We start from the raw sequence: 24,831 nt of genomic DNA, 5'->3' as shown, positions 1-24,831 counted from the left end.
AGTTTCACATTTTGTTTTAATGGATTATTTATTTAAGGACTCTGTTTTTGGAAGCACTACACTTATTTATTTGGACATTGTTTTGATTATGTTTAAATAAAAGCACTTTTATATACCATTCCCTTGATCCATTGTTATTGCCTCACTGTCTAGCTCATCGGTAACATTACCAACGGTGTTGGGTGCAAGGGCTCCCGGACAGCCGATGGGAGCATGGAGCTACATTGAATGCTAAAGCCTCACTTAATAGGTAGAAGGGGGATGAACAGTTTGTTGCTGGGTGTGCAAAGTTTGACACAATAGAAGAGGCTTTCTTAAAAGATAAGCCTGGTATTTTTCATTAAAATTATTTCTTTTGCAACCGTGGTATATGTCAATTTGGCACCTGAAATTATATTCTAAAGTGAAGCATCTTTATAACTAAAAAAACTATTTAAAAAAAAAAAAAAAAAGCTAAGGACATGGAATTCCAACAATAACAACAAATGCCTTTGAACTTAACAAATGTGTCCTTTTTGAAGCAGTAAAGGTTGTGACTTAAGAAAGCATGCTTTGCATATTTCTTGTGATTACAAAGGTAAATTGGAAAAAAAAAATGATACTTCATACCGTTTCTTGGTCACTTATCCGCTCACAGTGGGCATTGTAAGTATAGTTTTGACCACCAACACCTCCACAATTCACCAAACTCTGGACGCTTCAGGATGCATATTAAGTTGTGCCTCTACAGTTCCGTTTTTTCAGTGGTTATGTTCTACCATGGATTGTAATAACACATGCACACTTAAATCAGCCCCCATTCCCCACCATCACAGTTTTTTCCATCTACCACATTCTGTGCTATTATTTTATATAGTGTGAGTCTGGCCAAATGGCATCATAGTGAAGATTGCATGAAAGAGTTTCATTGTGTTTTGCACATGTAACAAAAAATTTGAACTGATTACACTGCGGGTGGCGCAGTGGTAGCGCTGCTGCCTTGCAGTAAGGAGACCTGGGTTCACTTCCCGGGTCCTCCCTGCATGGAGTTTGCATGTTCTCCCCGTGTCTGCATGGGTTTCCTCCCAGTCCTAAGACATGCAAGTTAGATGTATTGGCAATCCTAAATTGTCCCTGGTGGGTGGGTGTGTGTGTGCCCTGTGTTAGGCTGGCGCCCTGTGTTGGATGGGATTGGCTCCAGAAGAGCCCTGTGTTAGGATATAGCAGGTTAGATAATGACTGATTACACTACATTGTATTCTTTATATAAAAGCCTGGGATTTTTGAACTAGTCATCTCAAGGTCAAACAACCTTAATTCCCATGGTGTGATGTGTGCAAATGTTGACAAACGAGTGAGAAAATCAAGGTGGAGTGTGTAAGAGTCAGACCTCAATGAAACAGCTTGAGTCACCAAAATACAAGTATCAAATTTAATAGCATATGCAGAGTCACTCTTAATGAGGATTTATGGTAATAAAAAACTGAGAATTTCTTTAAGTGACTAAACTCACTGATACCAATCAATCCATAAACACACAGGGACAACATGCAAACTCCAAGCAGACCCTTACACTACAACTCTGCCTACACTAGAACATCAGTCCTTCATTTTAATCCAATTAAACCTAAATGCATGCCTATACTTGATTGCACACCGTGCATGTGCTCAACCTTACTCTCACTAGACCACTAAAGGACAGACATGCAGGATGATCACAGCAGCAGTGGGGAATATGTTGGGGAAATGGTACAGTACCAATTTTGTTTTAAGTGGTAGGAATAAGCTAATGTGTAGTGAAAGTGTTATATTTTTCAGGAATTGGTGCCTAGTTTAACGCTGAATGTCAATAAAGGAACTTGGTGATTATCTACTAAGGTGAGCCAGTGGAGGAAGATGAACAGTGTAGTTGGTGAAGTGAAGCACACAGCTGATCTCCTTTATAATGGTTGAACCTCATAATATTTTTCCCGCTTTATAAATCAGTATGCCATAATGAAATGTGTGCAACCTCAATATGCACAATAACACTTTATAACAGTATTGGTTTCAAAAATGAGCATACAGTAGAACCTCCGGTCACAAACATTTCCGAAATCATACAAATCAGGATACGATCAAAAAGTTCACCAAAATTTTGCATCTGTTCATGACCACATGCTCTAGTGGAGAACAAAAACACTGCTGGCCAGTTTCCGTACACGCCAATGCTTTCCCATTCTCTTTTGTTTGCGTATACAGGGCCTAACAAAGCAGCTGATGTTGCAAAAGGAGTTACAATATTAACCAAGCAGAGGCCTCAAGTGCTGGAAGAGGTGGAAAAACTGTTGCTAGTGTGGCTGAACGAGAAGCAGCTTGCAGGGGATAGCGTAAGCAAGGCGATCATATGCGAGAAAACCAGGAAGATTGATGGCAATTTGCTGAAAAAAAAAAAAATCCTTCTTCAAGTGGCGAAGGTGAGGAATTTAAAGCCAGTAGAGGATGGTTTGAAAAGTTTTGCAAGAGAAGTGGCATTTAATTTTTTTCCCCGTGCTTAGAACTCATAAGAAGTGTTTATAGCGAGCGGTTTGTAAGGGTCTAGCGCAAACTCTTACAATGTTAGTTTTCTCTGTTGTTCAAGGTTTTCTGTGTTATTCAATGTTTTTACATTAGTTTACTATTACACTGTGCATTCTATGGTATAATTATTTTTGTGCTTAAAATACATATATATTTACATAGTACGATCTGGAACGGATTAATTGTATTTACATACCATCTTATGGGGAAATTACATTCGGGTTGCGTCCAGAGTTTTGGAACGAACTACGGTCGTGACCAGAGGTAACACTGTATTCTGCTAAGTTTTAATGCGCTTATTTTCACGTTGGACCCCCATTTCCTTGACCTCCATTATAAAGTGCTAACAGGCTAGGTACTTTTTTAAATTAATACAGATGTAGACAAATTTGTTGGTACCTTACCACAAAAAAGAAACTGTCTCTGAAATAACAAAACTGACAAAAGCAATTGGCACCCATCATTGTTTGCCCCATATATAACAAAAATAAGACTTTGGATTAGAGATTTGATTCAACATATTTCGAACAATAACACAAATAAAATGGCATAGACAAAGATAATGAGATCCTTAACCTAATATTTTGGTGCTCAGCCTTTAGAGGTAATCACTGCAAATCATCGCTCCCTGTAGCTCTCCATAACACTTCTGCACCTGTCCACTCTACCTGAGCAAACTGCTACAACTGTGTCAGGTCTTAACGGTACCATCGCCAGACTCCATGTTTCAAATCTTTCCATAGATGTTTGATAGGTTCAAATCAGGACTCATAGAAGGTCACTTCAGAATAGTCCAACATTTCATTTTTTGCCATTCTTGGGTGCTTTTAGCTTTGTGTTAATTATCCTGTTTGGAGGATCCATCACCAGCGACTGAGACAGAGCTTCCTAACACTAGGCAGCACATTTCACTCCAGAATGTCTCGCCTTGAGATTTCACTGTTCCCTGCATAGACTCAAAGCACCCCACGTCAGACAAAACAGCCCCAAAACATAACCGAGCCCCTTCCAAGTTTCACAATAAATATGGTGTTCTTCTTTGAAAGCTTCATTTGTTTGTCTGTGGTCATACAGCTGATGTGATTTGTGAAAAAGGTCGTGTCTCATCTATCCAAAGAACATTCTCCCAAAATTCCAGTTTGGGATTTTTATGTCTTCCATTTGGCCCTCTGTCATTTAAAAAGCAATGGAAGGTGTGATCAGATACTGACCTTGGAGTTCAGCTTGCATCTCTTTGGAAGTTCCTCTTTGTGCATTATCCCCACTATCCTTCTGCTCATTCAGGTTTGATTTTCCTCTTGAAGCCATGTCCAGAGTGGTTAGCTACAGTTCCATAGACCATAAACATCTTTATAAGTGCAACTGTTGTCACAGGAACTTCAAACTGCCTGGAGATGGTCTTGTAGCCTTTAACATGCTAGTCTATAATTTTCTTTCTGAACTCCTCTGACAGTACTTCCTCTGCTCCATGTTCTGTGTGCGACACACAATACCAAACAGCAGAGTAACTAGTTTTCTCCATTTAACTACAGGTAAAATTCCGTTACAACAAACTGCCAGGGACATAAAAAATATTTTGTTGTAATGAGATTCTGTATTTGTCACTATAGTGCTTTAACTTGCATCCAGGCATTTGCAATCATTTCAATAGCTTCTTTCTTGTTAATTTTAATCTTCTCCTGTCTACAAGTTATGCATTTTTCTCATAATTTCCTTGCAATAATACACTTTCAGGGTGCGAATGATGCCCAACTCCAATGGCTGAAGCACTGCTGTGCAATTGGGTGGGAGAAATTCAACGCGAACATTATCTAAATGCAGAATCATGTTGTGTGCAGCACAGTTATCAATCAGAACCCGAATCATCCTTTTCTTTTTCTTCATAGTGTTAAGGTTTCTGAACTCTTTTGGGCACTTCGTTGTAATTACAGTATCTGCTGAATCTATTTCGTAGCAACAAGATTTCTACAGAAATGTGTAATATGGGGAAACCGTTGGGACCATAAAAATACTTTGTTGTAATGAAAATTCTGTTGTAAAGGAATTTTACCTGTAGACTAAATGACTTAGAAGTTGAAGAAAACAGCTAGTGTGACAAATAATTCCAATCCAATTACTTGTGATATTTTCTAGGGGTACCAACAAATGTGTTCAGGACATTTTTGAATATCTCTGTAGAATAAGCAATACTTTTATCTTTTTTCACACTTACCTTTTTGTATCTCAAGTAAAACAGGGCATGCAGGTATACATGGGACAATTGTTTTTAATTTTAATCATTTTTCATGAGGCATAGAACACTTTCTCAATGAGCTGTAAGGGTACCAACAAATTTGTTCACTATCAATACAATGATTACAAAGAAATAATTTTGTCTTGAAAAATATCATACTCATCTTACAGATGGAAGAGCTGCTGGTGAACTTGGCTATTTCACCTACCTCGTGCAAGACCCTGCTGTCCGTCACTGCAATTTCATTATCCAAATGCAAAAGTTAATTCAGTGCACACCTCAGCATGCAACTGTCAACAATGACTTTCCCTCCTCAAACATGAAAGTCTGTTGGGGCTTCTTAAAAAAAATTCTAAAAAGTGTCGAGGAAACATTTCAGATCTTCAATCATGTAAACCCTATGGTAGGGGGATTCAACTCTGGTCCTGGAGGTCCACTGTGGCTGCAGGTTTTAGCTTAAACAAAATTGTTGAATAGAACCTGTTTATTTACTAATAAAGTAATGTTTTTGGGCCTAGTTTAGTTAACATACGTTATAATTCAGAACCTTTTCTTTTTTTTTGCTTATTTTAAACAGCTGCAGATCAGTTTTAATTGTTGCCTGTTCTCTTAACCAGGCATCAGTCAATAATAAAGTGCAAATGAAAAAGAATCACCAGCTCTCCAGATAACTTGGTTCCACTTAAACCGGTGTACTTTCATCATGAAGTGTGTTAATAAAATGTTTTCGAAATGAGACAAAAGGAAAGGACCAAGAGGTACAAATCTGTTCCAGACCACAAAACATATAATGTCCTCAGAAAATGAAAAATCTACAATGCCTTGAAGAATGAAGGCACTAACAAACCATATAATTAAACACAAAAATGCATCATTATCTGCTAGCCCCGACTTCTGAAAATCTACATCCACTGCAGACTTCCAGAATTGTAACCGAGTACCACTACCCCATAGTCTTAAAGCTACATACTGTTTGTAAAGATTAAAACCCATTAATATTAACTGGCAGATTACCTACTTCAAGTATTCTGAAGACCAGAATGAATTCCTGTTTTTCTAATGGTCCAGAATTAAAGGGACAGGAGTAAAATCTCTTACAAAATATATGTATTTAAATATGATTACGCTAACACTGCACTTGTTATACAGTATGCCATTCTTTAGATAGATAGATATATCTTTAATGGGGTTAGGAAAAAATTAAGTATATAAAGCAGGTAACGTTGATTGCAATGTATGCCTAAATGCTGTAATGAGACATCGTATTTAACACAGGGAAAAACACTCCGAAGTGCAGGGTCAGAGGATTCAAAAGATGGAAACTCCTATTTTCTAAAAAATGCTTTTCTAGTGTTTGCTCTCAAAAGCCAGGTCAACAGCACAGGAATTCACCAGGGACCAACGCTCAATCACATTTGCACTCACTGTTTTAATTTTTTGTTCTTTATTTCGCCTTATACAATTTCTTATATTAGGAATTTGTTAGTTTTTTTGCATACCCCTTGGGGTCCGAACAAAGGGTCAACCATTGCACAGAGCCCCTGGAGCAATTAACAGGTTAAGGGTCTTGCTCAAGGGCCCAGCAGAGTAGGATCTCTTTTGGCAGTGATGGGGATTCGAACCGGCAAACTTCTGGATACCAGCACAGATCCTTACCCTCACAGCCACCACTCCGCCCTTAGTTGTACTTTACACATTCTAGCAATAAAAAAAGAACAAGTTAAAGTTTTCACTTCTAAATTATGTATTAGTAAAAGGTTTTTGAAAAAGAAAACACACAAATGCTGCTTTACTGACATTTCCCATTGCAGTAGTGGTGTGCAAGTTCATTTTATTTTACAAGTAAGTAAACAAGTCTCGTTTTAAATCTACACAACATTCAATAATATTTTTCAAAATCTAATTTAAAACCATTTTTCTTACTTATTTCATTAGGAAGCAGTAATGAAAAAAATGAAAAACAGCTTTATGTAAATACTATTATGTCACTTATTTTATGTAATTATCTGGGCAGATCCACTTAACTGGAAGCATGCCTTGTTAAAATCCACCAGTGGCGCAGACTGAAATCTATCCTTTGACAAGTACCATATTTTTACATTTTATGTTAGAATATATAAAAATGGCACACAAGTTTGGAAAAATACAAATTTTTAATTGCATTATCCTCCACTGCACCAAGAAATTAATGTTAGACCTATTGAAAAAGTCCTAGTCCAGGAGTGGAATAAAATACTGCAGTAAGAGGACTCTGAACCTTTACACAAATGTGGTATTTCTCTCTTTTAATAACCTGGCATACAAGACATGCAGTGGCAAGTCATTGACACTTAATAGCAAAAGTCAGTTCAGTTAGAAGGCAAATTTCATATAATGCACTTTCTAGTTCTCCATCTGATAAACCTGCACTTGAATGAAACCAGTGGAAAACATTTTGCACCAATTGTCAACCGTAGCTTATGTGCACTTAACAAGTCTAAGTGCACTCTATACTTTATAATCTGGCGTAAACATGAGTTCACTGCTCACTCTTAATGAGCTTTAACTTCTCCTCTATAGCCAGATTCCAATTGGGGTGTGGTTGTAAAAAAGGATAGAAGACCCTTCTACTACAAAGGAGAACTTAATTCAAGACTGCAAGAACAAAAGACAGCCTATAACTGAGTTACACATAGCTGCTACATTGAGTTCAGCTACAGACACAATCAACAGAGGCCATACATAATAGCAACACATCCATCTTGCTGAAGACAAAAGCTAATTGATCACCAGCTCTATTTTATGCTACCAGAAAGGTACCAGTGTGTGTGAAATCCCAAAAACTAAGTACAGTACAACCACAACCTGTAAATAAAATTGAAAGACAGGCAATTGGACAGTGTGCTCAGCAACTTTTTATGAGTGCCAGAGAGAAAAGCCCACAGCAAATTTTGGAGAAACCAGGAAACAGCCGTCATCTAATCCCTTAAGGTGACAAGAATCAAAGAATAAGCACTGAGGAACTGTGAAGAAAGCTAGCCAATACCAATCGGATAGCAGATGCTAGGAAACATGACTAGATGAGGAACAATCTGTTTTAACAAGCCCCGATACCACATTTCTCATGAAAGCATTTACAAGCTGGTCATAAATACATGTTTCCTTGGGCAATTCAAAACTAAGAAGGGGATATATCATCACTGATGACTCTGCAAAGGTGGTAAAACCTGACACACACACACAAAAAAAAAATAGTAAAAAACACTAGGTGGCTGGCTTACAACTTTTAATTGCAGCGGCATGTAGGTCAGGTGGATAAGCCAGAAGATCAGGAGAAAAAAAAAAACAGATATATATATATTCACAATTTGCTTTGTACCTAATGTTATTATATTCAATTTTCCTGCACTACTACAAATAGTTTAGGCTTCTGAAGATGGTAGGCAAATGGATTCCTCGAGTTTTGAGAAATGTTAGTGCAGGTATGTCATCCTTTTAGTTGTAGAAAGACAAACATTATCAAAAGAGTATACCTTGTATTTGTGCATGTCAGTGGTGCTTTCAGTAGAAGGTCAATTCACCTGTGCAGGTTCACAAACTGCCGTTAAATAATCCCAAGATAGATCTGCCTACTGTTACACTTCTATTCAAACCTGTGAGCCACAATTCAAAAGCATCTGACCAAATGACCTGAACAAGGTGTGGAATGCACAAGAGGGAATAAATTCAGTATTTTTGGTATTGTCTGATGTTGACTAGCACCATACTCTCTAGATGCTTATTCCATCTGTAACTTTATCATCTTGGTTTTGCATGAGAACATTAGTAATTTGTCTGCCATCACTACAAGCTAGATGGGGTAAGTAACAAAACAAACTGGATGGGGTATTCCTTTACGTCATTAAGCGAGTTACAATTTTAGTGTTCAGCCCAAGTATTTAAAAATTTAATTAAGCTCATATACTGAACCTCGTATTTGAGTGTTAACCACCAACATGCACAACTGTGAACATGGGTAGCCAAAATAAGAAGTTAATTTTAATAATAATCAGACAAGAATGAGTTTAACATTTTTATTATTTAAAAAAATAAATGCATTGTGAACAAATGGCATATTTAGGGAAAACGTTTACAAAACCAACACGCATGTCACATTTACGTATAAGTGACCTTATTGTGAATATACAATATAATTAATGATAAATCAAGACTGACTTATGTGCCTCAAACAACTTGAACATCAGCAAAATACCTTTGTCCAAAATCCAAGAGTTTAAAGTACACATAAATTACAAACTATTTTCAGTAAGCTGGGTATCTCAAGTCTCCCTTTTAATGTAAATGTTGTGTACAAGGGTAAAAAATATAGATGCAACCTGCACAATGGGACTTTATAAATAAAGACAGTGGATAGCTACCAACTGGCAAACATGAGTGATTATTCCTTAGCACATACAGTTAAGACTGGTTCAGAAGTAGTGGTGGTGTATGCAAACAGAATGGAAAAAAATTTACTTTTAAACCTCACAACATTCTTATGCCCACTTAATTCAATTCAGGGTTACAGAAGGATGCAGACTATCCTGGCTGCAGTAAGCAGAAGGTGAGAACCATGCTTTGAGAAGGCAACACTCCATCACGTTGCTGATCCATAAACACAGAGGGCAAATTAGAATTGCTAACCTAATACATATCTGTGGGCAGTGGGAGGCGAACCCAGAAAAAAATTGCAAGCAGGCATAAGGAAAACAACCTTTACACTGAACATACCCAGAACATCAGATCTGTGAGTGATCCTAAGCAAATAATTCTGCCAGGCTTATATTATATATATATATATATACATATATATATATATATATATATTCTAAAGTGGAAGACAGGATTAGTCTTTTTCAGTAACTCATGCTTAATGACAACACATTCTCCTGTTGACTTTTAAAAGGTATATAAAATGCCAAAAATTCTTTTATATGCTAGTGAAGACCAAGTTAAAAATCAGATGAACAGCTCTGCAGCAGCTAAAAAATTCAACAACAAACTTACCTGCACATTGCCTTATGCAACACAGATGGAGATATGGATCATTAAATGTTGATATTTACTGAACATCATCCAGCTTTTCAAATTTGCAATGATTAGGAGAACTGCAGATTGTAAAACGTAAAATGGATGGGGCAGCCCTAAGCTGCTGTATAAAGCAAATCATCCAGTAAACTAAAAATAACATCGCTTTTAAAAATTACACTCAGACAAAACTTTTAGTTCATCATTTTTATATAAGCAAAAATGTTGCTTAATAAAACATGTGACCATTAGATACTCAAATTAAAGACTGATAAAAAAAAAAAATTCTATCATGTCATATGTGAGAAACCATTGAGAAAACCATGTGGTATCTTCTGAAAGACCAGCACTAGCTAATGATGGCATCCATGGTGCATTAAAATATGTACACATCTCCTAGACCTTCAACCATGTATCATAGTGCATTTAATGATGCTTTTCAAAATCTGATACAGTATAAACACTTTTTCATGCCTTAGAGAGACATATCTTCTATTTCTGACTCTTTAATTTAGAAAGAATATTAGAAGGTATGATAAGTCTGGAAATAGTTAAACCTGGCTATCCATCTAAGACATATACCACCAAACTCGGATTACTATACACGTACACTGTGCAGAGCCAACCTTTTTCTTACCGAGTATGAATGTCTTTAGAGACATAGAAGGAAATTGTATTAAACATAAATTTAATAACAAGCGATGGTGGAAAATGCATAATTTCTACAAATTCTATACTGGGCCATGCTTGAACAAAAGGTTATGTCATGTAGCAGTCAGTGTTTAGCATTTGTACGATCACTCTAAATTTGTTTCATAGTGTTAAGTTCCTAAGAGTATAATAAGGAAATATTTAGGTAATTATTTGAAGGTATACAAAAGGTAAATTTATATTTTTATTCCAAATTTTAAAAAGAAAGTATAATTAAGACACAAACATTTACACACACTATATTATATATATTTCAGAATTTATGTAAAAACAATATTTGGAATCTTTTGAGTCCCAATATGCTGAATCTTTTAAATGAGGTCAGTGAGACATGTTTAATGACTTTGTACCATAATTCAGGATAGGTTTCTCTGTTTGGAATTTCAGCACAGACAAAGCGATCTACATCATCAGCAGCTAATCATTTTTTTTGCAAAGTAACCAATAAATGCATGTGAGGTAAAACACGTTTTGAATTCTCTGACTTAAACTTCAAAGCCTTACAATATTTAAATACTTCTGACATACCACCTGTGTCCATATATTCTATCTCTATTCGCCTTTTAGTTATTTCTCCGAGTAATAATTTCTCTTTTTTTTGTGCTAATGCAATGTTTACTTTTTTTGGCACTGTCGGTTTTTTCTGCTTTCATATTCTGTATCTTGCTCTGCATGTCTTTTGCGCCTACATTTTTTTTTTTGTCTTTTGAATTCTAGTTTTCACTATCTCTAACCAGCTCTGCATGTGTTTGGCCCTTTTGTTTTGTAACCTCTTTATAACATTTTACTTTGTTTTCTACTCTTTTATTTCTGACCTCACTTTGTCCTGCTTCCCCCCCCCCCCCCCCCCCCCCCCCAATGACACCTGGTCCGTGGTGATTATTTTCCCTTTTTCGAGTAATAATTTCCGTTTTGTTTATGCTACTGCGATCTTTACTTTTTTTGTATACTTTCTAATTTTCCTACTTTCATATCTTTAACTTTCTCCACATTTGTATTGCAATTTTTTTTTATTTTTATTTTGAGCCTTTCGAATTCCACTGCTTACATAATCTGCTCTACATGTGTATAGCACCAACGTTTGTGAACATGTTTATAAAGATCTACTTTGTCTTAATTCTAAGCCCGATTGGACGTGGTTTGTTTCAGATTCCACTTGTTACGGGCTGATAATTACTTTCCTTATTTTCTGAATTTGCACCTAGATTATTTTTTCTTTGTTGCTCTGTTTTCTCTCCAACACTTTTGAGTCTCTTTTCTCCGTGCTGCTTTCTTCTTCGCTTAGTTGTCGACGTTTCTTTTATAACGTATTGTTATACACTTTATATGCGCTGAGACCCTGGCTCTGTGTGTGCTCAAATCCTTCATAAGACTGAATGTTTTGCTGCTCCGTTGTCTTGATACTGATTGTAAGTAGGGCGTGTCTTGCAAGAATCTCATGTTCTACGTTAGGGGTCCTCAATCACAGTCCTGGAGGGCCACAGTGGCTGCAGGTTTTTGTTCCAACCCAATTGAGCAATAAGGGCTTCTTATTAAGCAAGTGACACTTCTGCTTCACTTTATTTGTCTCACTCGTTAAGATTTTAAGCTCTTATTGCTTATTTTAATCTTAAACAGCTGCATTCTTGGTTTTTAATTGTCAAATGTCAAAAGAGACCAGCATTTCTCCATTTAACTTGTTACCATTTACTCCTGTGTGTATCTATCATGCACTATTAGGTTTAATTAAATACTTGAAAGGGAAGAGAAAAAAAAGCAAAGGACTGAGAATTACTAATCCAGTTTAGCCTTCGAATCATTTGGATGATATCCTTAGAAAGGGGAAGAAAATCTAGGATATGAGAATGACCTGACATAGTTAAAGCACTAAGAAGCCATGAAATTTAATTAGAAAGCAATCCTTGCCAATAATTTAACAAATGGGTTAGAACAAAAACCTGCAGCCACTGCGGTCCTCCAGGACTGTGATTGAGGACCCCTGTTCTAAGTCATTGCGAGACGGTCCTGGGTCAATCTCTTGGCATATTGTCTCATGTTGAAGGTCCTCGCGGGTCTTTTAACTGTCTTCCGTGATCTTAACGTGAAGATCATGTCTCGTAGCCCTACTGTTTCTCTCCAGGATTATTTTTTTTTTTATAAGATTATATATATATATATATATATATATATATATATATATATATATATATATATATATATATATATATATATATATATATATATATATATATATAAATATAAAAAATATACAGTATACACACACACACACAGTATATAATTATATAAAACTTTAAAGAAGCCCATAGTAAACAGAAATAAGGAAACTGCACGAATTCTATTTTTTCTGTATTTTTAAAAAATAAACTTTAAAACATTTATATGGAAATCAATTAAAAAAGCTCTAGTTAGAAAAATACAAATAAAGTTTTCAAACATTTACTTGCTCTACTAAATGGGATATCCAGTCTGAATATTGACTTAATTACCATATGCTAGTAGGTTCTTTAGCAAACAGTGTACAATGGTTAAACTGACAGAGAAGTAAGAGGAGATTAGCTTTGAGTACTTGAGATTATGATTATTAAATATCCTTGAAATTCTTGAAACCATTTTGTCCCATACATTATTTCATGAAATAGGAAGCTATTTTAGCAGCACACCGAGAGGGTAAGGGAGGGAAAATTCCACAGAACCACACTTCCACCAGAATGAAAAAAAAATGACCAAACAATTAAATAGGATATGTTTGGATGGCAGAAAACTGGTGTACCACCACCAAAACACACCACTATTTTCTTCAATCTACCTACTAAGACGATGTAAAAACAAATAAAACAGGAAACAAGCATTTTAGAATGTAGAGAATACAAAACATATCAAAAGGGAATCATAATACCTATTTAAATACAAGCTAAAAATACAAAACATTTTGGGTAATATTAAACCAATCAGATGACTCTTTAATAAAGTACATCAAGTCATATTCACATTTATGAGATCCTTAAAATAATCTACTTTAAAAGGACCATGGCAATGTTTGACAAAGCTCAACCAACTGATGGTCCTTTAAACATGAACACATTTATGTGGCTTAGATTATGATTAGCTTCAAGTTTCAAATAAAAATAACACACTTTTCAAAACTATTTACATTCTGAAATACAAAAATGATTAAAAAGAAACCAGCTGTCAGATAAGTACACACCAGAACTTACCTGTTAATTTCATTGCAACACTATGAGCAAAATATCTTGTGGTATGGAGTTTTCAAAACCTAACCAAAAGTGCTAGGGTTTTTGGAATTCAGACAATAGTGGAAAGATTTAAGGCTGAAAACTGCTCTCACCTCAGATTTACCATGTAAGCCTTGAGAAATCACTTAAGCTGCCTAAGGTGAAACATACTGTAAAGAACATGGATACACTATAATATATGTAAACTGGATTAGGATGTTGATTATGAAAGGTGATAAACGAGTTGTTTGAATTTTAATTGCAGCATTTTTTTTTTTTTTTTTTTTTAACTGTCAGTTTTAATAAACTGATAATAACAAATTCAATATTTACACTATGAGGTACTGTTTTGGAAAAAAATATCTGCAAAAAATACAGATTAAAGTCTTTTTTAGGTTCTACACAAAATATGCAGACATAAAAATGCTCTTGTTGCAAAACACTCAAAAACAGAAGTGTAAGAAATATTTTTAAATAGGCATTTGCCATAAATTATTTCATGTTTAGCTACATTGTGTTAAATGCAGAACATAACTCTGAAAAACTTCTACAGTTCAAGTAAACAACAAAATAAATGTTCTATTGGCTTAAAAGACCATTGTTGCCTTTTTCAAATTCCAACATAATTACCATGTTATACATTACAGACTCCTGTTTTCTTTATGAAATCTGATTTGGCATATATATGCTGGCATAAATGCAGACTACTTATTAAAGGGGAAAAACCACTGCAAGTAAGTTAATTTACTTAGATTGCTGCTATGCTAATATTACCTCGTAGGGGTGGCTACAACATTTAACAAAAAACATGGAGAAGCTTGTAATCACTGTTATACATTGCATACATTTATAGAATATGCAATGTTCCATGAAAACTCAGTTTTGATGTTACACCAACATGATCATTAGCATATCAACAATTCACAGTCAGAGTAAAAACCCTAAAACAAAACTGTTTCAGAGCTGAACAATGTAAATGTTACATATTTTGCAAAATAAATCTTTGACAAAGTAATAAATACAGTGGAGTGCAAATATAACATACTTGGGATATTGGCTTTCCCCAGATAATCTACATTAAATGAAAGAAATGAGGACCAAGGAACTTACTATAGCTAAGAACACTTCTTTCAATCAATATGAAATTATGTCATCTACTATGGGACTCTGACTCTTCAGTAAAGATGAGCATTACTAAAATTCTGCTTATTTTACCTGTTACAATGACTTACAATGGCAAAATTATACAGTATTACTTCATCACAGTTTGTCTCTATCAAAACAACTTTCCTTAATTCATGTGATGAATATTTTTGATACACAAGGCGTAAGTGGCAACGTTTTTTTTTTTGTTTTTTTTTTTTAACCCATTTTGTTCTTTTTTACAGATTTACAATTTGCTACATTATTCTCATGCACACAGGCTAAATATGTGCAGTAAAGAAAACAAATGGGTGTTTGTAATAATCTTTCCATGTTTTCCTGGAATTAATTTACTTTTACTTTTACATTTACTTTTTTCTAATGATTGTAGTATAATTAATGGAGATGATTACACAATGATACTCATTTGCTATGGGTGTAAACCAAGTAATTAAAAAAAAACCTGAAGCCAGTAGCATTTTTAAAAAGACTGTCACCTATTCAGTTGTTTTCTTAACATGCAGTTTAAATAAATGCTACATTTAAGTTTAAGTGGTTCTCTACTTAAGGAACTTTACAATATGAGCCTAACCGCACACCTTCAACCTAAACAAACATAACTGGAAAGACTAAATATGAGTCAATTTTAAACTTGGACTAGATTTTGATACCTATTTGATATTCAGCAAAACTGAACACAAGGGAAAATAAATGTGGGAAGGAGGTGCAAACTGTAAAGATGCAACTTTATAACAAAAACAAATACATTTAATTTGAGTTAGGATGTGGAAGTCTTGCTATTATTTTAGATGTTTTATAATATGAAGTTTAAGAAAATGTCGCAGGTTTATGAAATTTGAGCAAATTTATATTTTTGACTACTCATGGTATCGGTGGCCTTTTTGAGACAAGAGCTGCCAGAGACTTTCAAATGATTACAAAATGAGTCAATACAATGAGCAACCAACTTTAAAGTGTCAATTATTTAAAATGTAATGATCAAAGGCTTTCTATAGACTATTGTAAAACAAACTTTGTAAAACGTAATCAGAAAATACAGAAAAACAAGAATTTAGTGAAAAGCAGACAAGGCACTCTTAAATAACTACAATTCTGCATGGAAAACCAATTCAAGACCACCGTACTGTATAAAAATGAATGTAATTTTTTTTTAATGTTAAGGACTCCAGAATACAATGAAAATATATTTTTGCACATTCCATAAAAAAATCAATCATTAAGATCTAAAAGCATTAAAGTCTTTGGCTTTAGCACCATTTCCAGTGTTCTAATTCTAACCCCTTGTCCTACTATTATAAAACAGCTCTGTCAAAGTTTTTCTAGATCCGTATGAGTGAAAGTGACCCATCTGACAGGTGATAAAACTAATTTTTTTCCATACAATATACCCATAGTTTATGCTTTATACATTAGAAGTATACTGAACTGCTAAACAATATGCCTTCAATTCTGGTCCCAAGATAGTACATTATATTACAGCTCCACTGTATTTGCTTTTAAATAAAACAAAACATTTTTGCTATATAAAACAACTATTAACATTAAATGAATATATGTTTGGAAAAATTTAAAGCAGTACTGTAATAAGTGAAAAAAAACGTAGAACTTGCAGAGATGAGGACATCGGCCTACAATTCACTAGGTTAAAATTACAGCACTACTCTCATTTTAAAAATGCATTTGACATATGCATTGCAGACACACGTAATTTAGAGGTCTACATCAGGGCATCTTACATTAAGAACTATTAACAGTTACACTAATAACCTAGATTTTTGAGCTTCAAGTGGATACGACAATGCTCAGACCTGATTTACCTTCATAGAAAACAAATTACAAAATTCATATTACTGCTTTGGAACACAGTGCTATCTTAAGACAATTGTGCATAATAGAAAATTCTTATTAAACTCCATAACTGTAGCAGTTTACTCAGTTCATATTATACATGTGGTAGTCACCACGCGAGAGGACACATTCGTAAGAAGAGTGTTGTACTAAAAGAAAGGTCAATGTGAAAGTAGTATTTACAGCACATACATTTAATATAAATGAACTGGGAAAAATGGCAGGTTTTGAACAATTATCAGCCCCAGTAAAGAGTTTATTACAACACTAGATCTATTTAATTATCAAAGCTGAGACGTTTACACACATTACATGAAACATATCCTTTAACAGGAAAACTATAAAAACAATATTTTTATGAACATTTCAAAATGCTTACAACATGTCAAATGTTTGTTTTGGAGAGAAAAAGGCAAATTTTTATTTCTGTAAAGAGATTTTTTTTTTTTTTATCACACAGGTTGTGTTCAAATAAAATAAAAGGAAAATAAAAAAAGAGAGCCATCGGTTACCATGTGTAGATTTGATTTACTCTACTCTTGCTGTTTTACACATCCTTGAAGATTATGAAGTTCACTCTTATCCATGAGTAGAAAGAGACACTGACAGTCTTTCCATGACGGGCCCGTCTTGACTTGTCAAACATTCCTCTTCCTTCAGCTGTAATGTGTCAAAATGAATGATGTAGGTTTTTTTTCTCATCCCAAACTGTACATGTTTTTTTTTTTTTTTTTAACTACACAAATACATAAATATTTTACATGCATAACATATAAATAAAACTGTTCAACTGAATCACATTCTCACTTTGCCAGATACAGACTTATGCATGATAGGGCCATATGTTAATGTAAGTGAAGAAATTAATGTTTAATGTAGTAATCTGCTTAATAAAGCATAGGTGCCAAAAGAAACCAAAGGTTGTAAGAAAATCTAAACACATATTGATCAATTAACTTGCTATTAAATTGTAAGAACAAAACTATTTTGACCAAGATTATAGGTAGTGTAGAGGCAGCTGTTTGGGGGACTCTAGCGTTTATAAAGAAGGGGATTTTAAAACTCCTCAGTTGGAGAAAATAATTATTTGTATGCTCAAAAAAACAAACAAACAAAAAAAAATCAACCACCAACCAAATATGAGACAGGCTGAGGGCTGATCTGTAATGGATATAAACTTACAAACCTAATTGTAGCATCTAAATCTGTACCTGACAAAGCGATAGCCTTCATCATGCAAGACATTTCTCATTAATGCTAAACAGCCCCGACATTTGTAAAAGCTCTTACACGTGTGGCAATTTGTATTTTTAAAAGGCTGTTAAATATTTTTACCATAACACAATAACTGCATAAGTTCTATCAAGTTTTAAGAAGTCCTACAAATTCCAAAGTAAAACCAAATAAATTACATTGATTAAGAATAAGACCACAGTTACTGTTTTAGATTAATAACACAAAAAACATGTAAAAACACTCCATTCATTAAATCCGCAAAGAGGGGAGAGCTGTCAAGAAAGAACATTTTTCTTCTATGGAACCATTCATGTTAAAAGAACAAGGTAAACATTTTCATTAAATACATAAGAAGCAAAAGGGCAAATTATAAATTGTCAGTCAAAATCAGCATTAATGCATATATACAATATGGATTTGCATCAATGATTCCTCTAAATTAACATGTTTTTGTAATTTTACACAGAATTACATACAGTCCTCATAAAAATGAATCTAATTACCTGGTATTCAGCTTTACTATTAAAACCAATTTATATTGGTGCTTTAGCACATTTAATTTTACAATTTCTTTGAAATGTTTACCCACTTTGAATATCTAATTCTCTGTCAAAAATACAAGTTAAGCTTCAACAAAATACATGCATTTATAAATATTTCACTTTAGAAATTCTGTAACTTATTTACCCTGAAAATACCCTGAATATGCTACATTTGCCACTTGAGTATAACAGCTACTAGAAATGTGTGTAATGCAAATTAGTCTAATTTAAATCAAAAAGTAACATATACAATAGCATATTTGTAACACTCACAAGACAAACCTATAATAGCACAGTTACTGTGGGCTTAAGTTTACTGTTTTAAAATGCAAATGTATTTGTAGCACTGCGATGCTACAGATTACTTTATGGTTAAGTTTAGCTGCTAAATTTATGGACAGCTACAATGTAATCCAATAAATGGACCCACATTAAAAACAAGTTCTACTTGGGCTCAATTACTTTGAACAGAACTAAAAAAGGCACATTGACATATTAAAAAGAAATGAAATGCATGTCATATGCAAAACTGTACACCAAAGTGTGAAATAAATTCTTGTAAAGTGAAAACATGGGAATCTGGAAGCCAACACCAAAAGACACAGCAATTGTAAATCAATTAGTGTTCCCCGGTAGGAAGCAAAAAAAACTCTTTACACAAGAACTCTGAATGCTTAAATATGGGCTTCGTGGAAGACTAGTAAAATAGACGTAGACGTTAATATTGAAAATGCATTTTTTTTTTAAAGAAGTTAACCACAATTTTTTAAATTGGAAGAAGATTCAGGGGTCTGATTAAAACAAAATTGACCTTTAAGATACTGATGGTAAGCAGTATGTTTTGAATATCCTTAATACTGCATATATGCTTTAGAATATCATTCTAGGTGGAAGGTAAAATGTCTCTGAAAATACAATGGCATAGAGCAAAATCCTGAGGCAGCACATGCTGTCGTTTGCAATGACCTTGGACTTGAGAAAGATTTACAGAGACTTACCCAATAGATAATGACTAAATACCTCTGGTGAAAAGTTAAAACAAAAGAAGAAACATTTTGAATGTATGCCATGAATTAAAATTTGGAACAAACAATCTGAATGAGCCCGTGAAATGATATGTATTTTTTTATACAAAGGATGGGTGAAAACTGTAAAGTCTAGACATTCATAAAAACTTTACACATGGGAGAAGTTTACTGTAAAATACTTGGGACATTTCTAACTATATCCCAAATTCTCTACACTTACATCACAAAGAAAGGTGCCCAGATTAATACAAAGTTGCAAGGATGCATTTTCCCCAAAGGGCACAAAGTTGCAAGGATACATTTTCCCCAAAAGGCACAAAGTTGCAAGGATGCATCTTCCCCAAAAGGCACCTAAATTACACATAATGTATACAGTATATACTAAGTGTGGCTAGTCTGAGGTGCATCAATAAATACAAATTTCAGAAACATTTGTAGCTAATTATGTCAGAGATTAAGGTTCTAACATTGCAGTGGGTCTGACTGGCAGACTACTAATATTTTTATTTGGGTTAATAAAAGTGGTTATGTGAAAAAACTCACTTTGTTTACTGTGATTTGTGCATTAAGACTCACCCAATGTATAAAAACGTAAATATTTTCACCAGCACCACTATACATCACTCACACACAAAAATAATTTCCTAACACAAAACTATGCCGAGTAATTTTAGTCTTGAATTACAGAGCAAAAAGCAAAATATCACCACCAAACTCGCTATCATGAATGAATCCCAGTTACAATTTCCTTTGTCAATTCCTTAATTTTATCAAGTGTAAAACAAAAAAAATAAAAATGCAAGAAAGGTTGTTCTAGTACAGGACTCCAGCAAATTGAAAATACTATGAACAGGGTGAAGATATAAAGCAGAATTAAATTTCCTCAGTAAATATCTCCAACTATTGTGCAGTGCACACCAGCAGAAGTAATCGATGTTACTTATGCAAGATAAGAGATTTATTATACATTGCCCAACAACTACAAACAAAGTGACAGCACTAATGCAAGAATAGACAAGCCATCAAATTTCAATGCTTTAGTCATTTTTATTTAAGTAATCATAACCATTTAATTCATGTTTAAAGTAACTAAATGGCTGAATACAATATTTCTGGCATTCAAATTTGCTAAAATATAAAGTTATGTTTTTTACAAAAAAAAAATGTACTTGGATACATAAATTAAAAACAGGGTGCAAATTAATTTGAAGTTATCCATTCCTGCAGTGCAGCTGCAAAGTGGGAAAATAAAAGCAAACTTCTCCCACCCTTACGAAATTACAAAAAAACTACTTAAGGACTACTCCAGTATACCGTACTAATAGTGCAAAAACCTCAAAAGTGGAATTCAATCTACACACTGTACACATGTATTGTGTTTCAAATTAAATCACAACAAATACTGAAAACAAAATTATACATGGATTACCAAAGAGATTTCCTACACTATATACAATGAATTATAAAATGCAAAGTGTCAAACTCACTATAATTATACATCCACTCCAAAATGTCTGATTAATCCATTGCACTGGACAAGGACTTCATAATATTTAATGAATAAAATACAATTGCAGATAACTACATAGATTAGGATCAAACACAACATCTACATTCTTACTGCACACTCAAATTTGTGTAAAACAGTAACATTTATACTGAATAAATTGCTACTAATGCTTGTAATAAAAGTTAATATTTTTCCTACTGGTAAATTTGGTGCTTGGTGGAAGACCACTGTACAGTACACTTAGCTTTGTAAATTATGATTTTGAACCGAGCAGTATCTGTAAACTTCACTTACAAGAATTCACACAAAAAAACATAAAAGCAACATGTACATATGCAGCTGTACATAGACAGTGCATCAATAACATACATACAAAAAGTTAACTATGCAGACAATTCCTGCATAAAAATCATAATGAATTTTTAGATTTACATTATTCCAACAAAAATCAAAAAATACATTATGCAATATTAACCAGCTCAAATTCAACTTTACTCTGTTTTCAGGCTATAAGACAATGTACTATTATTATCAACAATAATAAAAATACGTAGTTCTAAAATGGCACATCAAGTTTTGCTACTCTGAAGAATCAAAGAGTGGCTCGAAATACAAAAATTATAGCACCTAAAACAAAAATGTAATATGTTACAACCAAACCAAACATGTTATGAAAGGGGGGGATCAACGATTAAACAGCTAAAAATAAAAATCATATCTCTACAATGTACATTAAGAGTTCAACAGTAATTCAGTTATAAATCAAGTTCAATATCAAATACATTTTCGGCTAGTCTAAAAGACTGCATTTATTACAGTTTGTCTCTCTCTATTAAATACATCTAAAATTCAGATGGTTATACGAGTATTCATAAAAATAAGCTCCTGCCTGTATAAAACTAAATTTAGGTAGCTAACTAAATTTTGGGAAAGAAAAACCTAAGAATGTTAACAAATCCAGAAAACAAAAATAGATGGACTTTACAAGACCATTTACTTATGGTCTCATTTCATTTCTTTAAACTTTTACTAGGAATAGGGAGTTTCAAAAGCAAAAAGAGGACGGTGAGCTAACAGACCTGATTAAATACTGAGAACTGCTGTATTGCATAACTGTAATACAAAAATAGTGAACGAAAGTTATAAAATCAATTGTAATATTATCTATGCATATCTATATAAACATTTTCTGGAAAGGAAGGGTAATGTAATGAATTAATGTTTAAACACATTATGAATAAATGTTCTCTTGGAAAATACTGCACCCTTCCAGGTGACTAAACATTAAAATGATAGTGTCTGAACATAATGGAAGAGTGGGGCTTAAAAGCATACTAAAAGCAGCTGTCCAGTTCTTGCTTTTGACACTTGAAAACCCTACCTAGCATACAATTAGTTAAAAAATCTCAGCAAAATCAACAAAAAAGTACCTAACACAGTTCTTTTAAAGTTTTATTAAACTAGTTTTAAATACAAAATACAAAACAAATTTGTTTATTGGTACAGATTTCCAAAACCACGACACATTCATAACAATCAAACGATTTATCAAAATATGCCTTACATTTTTTTTCTTCATTAATTTAGAAATTGTTGATTTCAAGGTATGAATTAGTGAAATACACCCAACTCATTATCTATACAAACAAGGTAGAAAATAAACTTTAAAAAGCTGTCAAAATTCTATATTAATAGGTGGTGATAAATGAGCACGGACGGGAAATACAAAAATAAAAAAAATAAAGTGTAAGAATGCTTTACAAAGAGATTCACTACAATAAATTCACATGCATCTACATAAACAAAATTAAACTCAATTATGTTCGTGAAAGCTGCTCTAAAACCAACATTTTGCACAAGAGACCCAAAATAAAAAATAAACATGAAAAGTTTGGCATTTACAGTATTAAGTCATGCATCATTTCAGTAAAAATATATATTAATAAAAAAAGGTTTCCAATTAAATTTCTTCTATAAATTTAACAGGTGTACAAATAAGCTGCAAGATCTTCATTTGAAAATATCAGCAAAAAATGACCAAATTCTAATAATCAACTTTTAGGTGACTTTTTTATATACATCTAAGAGCTCTCAAAATATTTTACAATAAAAAAAATCTTGTTCTAGACATTTCATACAATTCTTGTTTGAATTAGATTGTTACTATATATTTAGAAAAGAGCTTGTAAGAAATAGGAGAAATGTGCCAACACATGTTACTGCACATTTTAATGAAATAAAAAAAAAAATAATAATAAAAAAAAAAGACTTCTAAGGAAGGTGTAGTAAACCAACAGGAGACAGCCAACCAAATTAAAATGTACAGACTTTCACACTTGCTAATATCTGCTCTATTACCACCAAAATGTTAGAGAATCAATTCTTCAATTGTTTTGCAATTTGTATCTTTTTCCTTAAATATATTCTAGCAAAAACAGACTTGCTGTGTTATCAATGATTAAGTACATCTCAAAAATATTAAATAGGCCCTTTCACATGAAATTATTGTAAATAAAAACAGATATTTTTAAACTAATACTGTTTTATTAACAAGTACTGTAGATCAATAAAGTAGTTTAAACAAGTCCCACATATACAACAACATCTACACTACCTCTGATACACCCCTTTCATTGCAAATATTGCCTGGGCCTCTCCCTCATCAGTCACATTTCAGAAAAAAATATGTTCCACTAATCTACTGCCTGTAGAAGGCACCAAAGAAGCATATTAGGTTACTTATTGCTTCTAAATTGGATAAGTATTAACTGAGGGTAGGTCTGTGTAAGCACTGGGATAGGCTGGTTCATGCCACCATGATAAACACCGGCTGCCCATAATCCAGAATTGCAGCAATCTGGTTGGAGAATGTTAAATAACTGTCAGACTCACTAATCACGAACCTCACCTGCACTATCCTTATTTTTATACCCAACAGATGCTCAGCAAATCAAATCTTAGTAGTAGCATTAGTTTAATACAATAAAATCACAGTCTATAGTAAATTACTTATGGGGTGGGGTGGTCAATGTTAAACACCGGCTGCCCATAATCCAGAATTGCAGCAATCTGGTTGGAGAATGTTAAATAACTGTCAGACTCACTAATCACGAACCTCACCTGCACTATCCTTATTTTTATACCCAACAGATGCTCAGCAAATCAAATCTTAGTAGTAGCATTAGTTTTAATACAATAAAATCACAGTCTATAGTAAATTACTTATGGGGTGGGGTGGTCAATGTGCAATTTTTCTTTTTCACATACAATATTTACCAAAAGTAAGGTTTTCAAGAAATTTAATACCTAAACAAAACACACTTTACTGTTAGAAGTTATATGCTTTTAAAGAAATTTGAAGGAAAACAAAAGATGACTGATGTGAAGTAATACACATGTACTTATTGGAACTAGGTTTACAAGACTTAACTGGACCAAGTCCTGAAAACTAAAGAAAAATAATAACATTTTATTACTTATTAGTCAATAAGTCAGTCACAATAAGGCATGTATTCATCTGACACCTGCTCTAAGGCTCATACAAGACAAAAATAGTTATTAATGGTTTGTGTTTTTATACAACAAATACTCTTATATTAAAGAATAGTTTGTTCACACAATAACTGGAATTCAATCATATAGATGGCTCAGTAAATTTACACATCTTTATGTATTAACTTTGTTTTGGTGTAATAATACCATGTATTATTATAAAATTACAATTACCACCTCAAAGCCCTAT

General features: G+C 33.5%; 2 protein-coding genes across 4 annotated transcripts in view; one reads left to right on the top strand and one right to left on the bottom strand.

Moving 5' to 3' along the window:
- cpm (carboxypeptidase M) overlaps positions 1 to 24,831 on the top strand; it is a 379,572-nt gene that overhangs the window by 73,041 nt on the left and 281,700 nt on the right. The window lies entirely within an intron of this gene.
- The window catches only part of cpsf6 (cleavage and polyadenylation specific factor 6), a 61,412-nt gene continuing 53,527 nt past the window's right edge, over positions 16,947 to 24,831 (bottom strand). For all 3 annotated transcript variants that reach the window (XM_028807375.2, XM_028807392.2, XM_028807384.2), the window contains exon 10: positions 16,947 to 17,433. The gene's annotated coding sequence lies outside the window, so the exon portion shown is untranslated. The remainder of the gene's footprint in view (positions 17,434 to 24,831) is intronic.

This window comes from Erpetoichthys calabaricus, chromosome 1 (assembly GCF_900747795.2).
Source record: "Erpetoichthys calabaricus chromosome 1, fErpCal1.3, whole genome shotgun sequence".
NCBI classification, from domain to species: Eukaryota; Metazoa; Chordata; class Cladistia; order Polypteriformes; family Polypteridae; genus Erpetoichthys; species Erpetoichthys calabaricus.
This window is presented reverse-complemented; position numbering and strand designations above follow the sequence as displayed.